The sequence below is a fragment of the Triticum dicoccoides genome, chromosome 5B (genome assembly GCF_002162155.2).
Source record: "Triticum dicoccoides isolate Atlit2015 ecotype Zavitan chromosome 5B, WEW_v2.0, whole genome shotgun sequence".
NCBI classification, from domain to species: Eukaryota; Viridiplantae; Streptophyta; class Magnoliopsida; order Poales; family Poaceae; genus Triticum; species Triticum dicoccoides.
Window position 1 is genome coordinate 611,917,611 of NC_041389.1, and position 4,201 is coordinate 611,921,811.

Here is a 4,201-nt window from a genome sequence, read left to right on the forward strand (position 1 = left end):
GCCATTGGAAATCTCATACAGATCAGTCAATTTCTTCAGTAACAGAGACGAAGTTCTTCTGGTTGCTGAGGAATTTGTTCTGACTAAGGAGTTAGGAATTCGCCAGTGCGGATTGCCTACATAGTGAGGAACATGATAGCCCTGAGGAAATTTGAGAGTCAAAATTCCAACCGTTGCTATGCTATGGCCAGCTGTCCCAAAATATCTACCCACCTAACGGTCATATCATTGAAGGGCATTTATGTCTTATCATGTCGGGCTGCTCCCTAGGCTATAAATAGCCGCCCCCTACAACCACTAGTTGGTTGGCTGCTCCGAGAGAAACTGACACTTGTCATTTGAGAGAATCCCATCCTTTGAGGACTTTGAGCGAAAATCATCAAGTGAGGAAAACCCAAACCCAAACACCTTCAAACCCAAAGTGATTGAGCATCACTGAAGAGATTGATCCTGCGTGGAGCTGACGCTTGTTTCCTTTGAAGACTGTGCTTCTTCCAGACGGTTAGGCGTCAAGGTCTAGAGCATCCAAGAGGAATTGTGGATTGCCGAGTGACCGAGTTTGTGAAGGTTCGGAAGTCACCTGAAGACTTACCAAGAGTGATTGGGCGAGGTCTGTGTGACTTTAGCTCAAGGAGAATACGGTGAGAACTATGTGTCTGGGACTGTGTGTCCTTTGGTTTAAATACCTAGCCGCGCCAACCAGATGTACAACTGAGACAGCAGTTGGAACTGGTCTACTAAATCATTGTCTTCACCAAGCTTACTGGTTCTATTTCCTCAACTATTTCAATTCCTAATTTCACTTGTTGTGTGCTTGTTCATATCTGTTTGAAGACTTTGACTAAAGACTTTCTCAATTTCCTCAGTTCAATTTCTTCAGTCTGTCCGTCTCCATCCTGTGTTATCTTGTGCTTACGCTTTATGTACTCTGTGCTTGTCTTCATTTCATCATGATGACTATGCTTGTGTTCTGTTATGTTTACTTCTGACTACTTATTCCGCTACAAGTAGTTCTTCACTAAGGAATTTCCTCACTAGCAAATTCCTCACTAAAGAATTCATAAAAATCGCCTATTCACCCCCCCCCCCTCTAGTCGATATAACGCACTTTCAATGTCCGATCATCACGTGAGATGGAGTAGTTTTCAATGGTGAACATCAATATGTTGATCATATCTACTATATGATTCACGTTCGACCTTTCGATCTCAATGTTCCGAGGCCATATCTGCATATGCTAGGCTCGTCAAGTTTAACCCGAGTATTCTGCGTGTGCAAAACTGGCTTGCATCCGTTGTATGTGAACGTAGATCTTATCACACCCGATCATCACATGGTGTCTTAGCACGACGAACTGTAGCAACGGTGCATACTTAGGGAGAACACTTGTACCTTGAAATTTAGTAAGGGGTCATCTTATAATGTTACCGTTGTACTAAGCAAAATAAGATGCATAAAAGATAAACATCACATGCAATCAAAAATATATGACATGATATGGCCATCATCATCTTGTGCTCATGATCTCCATCACCAAAGCATCGTCATGATCTCCATCGTTATCAGCGCGACACGTTGATCTCCATCGTAGCATCGTTGTCGTCTCGCCAACTATTATTACTACGACTATCGATAGTGCTTAGTGATAAAGTAAAACAATTACATGGTGATTGCATTGCATACAATAAAGCGACAACCATATGGCTCCTGCCAGTTGCTGATAACTTTGTTATAAAACATGATCATCTCATACAACAATTTATATCACATCATGCATTGACCATATCACATCACAGCAAGCCCTCCAAAAACAAGTTAGATATCCTCTACTTTGTTGTTGCAAGTTTTACGTGGCTGCTACGGGCTTCTAGCAAGAACCGTCCTTACCTACGCATCAAAACCACAACGATTTTTCATCAAGTGTGATATTTTAACCTTCAACAAGGATCGTCCGTAGTCAAACTCGATTCAACTAAAGTTGGAGAAATAGACACCAGTACGCCACCTTTATGCAAAAGCACGTCGGTAGAACCAGTCTCATGAACGCGGTCATGTAATGTCGGTCCAGGCCGCTTCATCCAACAATACCGCCGAATCAAAGTAAAATGTTGGTGGTAAGCAGTATGGCTATTATCGCCCACAAATCACTTGTGTTCTACTCGTGCATATAACATCTACGCACCTGGCTCGGATGCCACTGTTGGGGAACATGGTAATTTCAAAAAAAATCCTAGGATCACGCAAGATCTACCTGGGTGATGCATAGCAACGAGAGGGGAGAGTGTGTCCACGTACCCTCGTAGACCGAAAGTGGAAGCATTTATTAACATGGTTGATGTAGTCGAACTTCTTCGCGATCCAACCGATCAAGTATCAAGTGTATGTCACCTCCGCGTTCAGCACACGTTCAACTCGATGATGTCACTCGTTCTCGTGATCCAGCTGAGGCCGAGGGTGAGTTCCATCAGCACGACGATGTGGAGAGGGTGATGATGATGCTACCAACGCAGGGCTTCGCCTAAGCACTACGATGGTATGATCGAGGTGTGTAACTGTGGAGGGGGCACCGCACCGATCACGTATATAAAGGAGGGGGAGGAGGAGTCCGGTCAAGAGGGGAGGCGCGCCATGGGGGGTCCTACTAGGACCCCAAACCTAGTAGGATTCGCCCCCCCCCCTTCCTATTCCAAGTTGGAGAAGGGGAAGGAGGAGGAGGAGAGAAGGAAGGAGGAGGGCGCTGCCCCCTCCCCTTATCCAATTCGGATTGGGGCAAGGGGGGCATGCGCCACCTCCTGGTCGGCCCTCTCTCTTCTCCACTAAGGCCCATGAGGCCCAATAACTTCCCAGAGGGGGTTCCGGTAGCCCCCGGTACTCCGAAACTTATCCAAAACGACCTGAACCATTCTGGTGTCCGAATGTAGCCTTCCAATATATCAATATTTATGTCTTGAGCATTTTGAGACTCCTCGTTATGTCCGTGATCTCATTCGGGACTCCGAACAAAGTTCGGTCATCAAAATACATAACTCATAATACAAATCGTCATCGAACGTTAAGCGTGCGGACCCTATGGGTTCGAGAACTATGTAGACATGACCGAGACACATCTGCGGTCAATAACCAATAGCGAAACCTGGATGCTCATATTGGCTCCTACATATTCTATGAAGATCTTTATCGGTCAAACCGCATAACAATATACGTTGTTCCCTTTGACATCGGTATGTTACTTGCCCAAGATTCGATCGTCGGTATCATCATACCTAGTTCAATCTCATTACCGACAAGTCTCTTTACTCGTTCCATAATACTTCATCCCGCAACTAACTCATTAGTTACAATGCTTGCAAGGCTTATAGTGATGAGCATTACCAAGAGGGCCCAGAGATACCTCTCCGAAACACGGAGTGGCAAATCCTAATCTTGATCTATGCCAACCCAACAAACACCTTCGGAGACACCTGTAGAGCACCTTTATAATCACCCATTTACGTTGTGATGTTTGGTAGCACACAAAGTGTTCCTCCGGTATTCGGGAGTTGCATAATCTCATAGTCTGAGGAACATGTATAAGTCATGAAGAAAGCAGTAGCAATGAAACTGTCACGATCATAATGCTGAGTTAACAGATAGGTCATGTCCATCACATCATTCTCCTAATGATGTGATCCCGTCATCAAATGACAACACATGTCTATGGTTAGGAAACATAACCTTCTTTGATTAACAAGCTAGTCAAGTAGAGGCATACTAGGGATAATATGTTTTGTCTATGTATTCACACATGTACTAAGTTTTCGGTTAATACAATTCTAGCATGAATAATAAACATTTATCATGAAATGAGGAAATAAATAATAACTTTATATTGCCTCTAGGGCATATTTCCTTCAAATATTACATAAAAAATCCTCGTGAAATTTCAGCTCATTTGGAGTTGTGCAGAATAGGTAGCTTGACGTAGCTTTTTCAAGTCTAGATTTCCAGCTGCCAGAATTCTCCCCCTTTGGGTATACCTTGCACATTATGAGAGAAAAGGCATTACAATTACTCCAAAGAGCATTATTATACAATAAAACAACATAAATAACAATAGGAAAACATGATGCAAAATGGACGTATCACTGGCTAGCGTTGACCAAGCACAGAGATAAGAGAGGTCACTTCTCTCTATTTGCTAGCTAACACAATATATGAAACC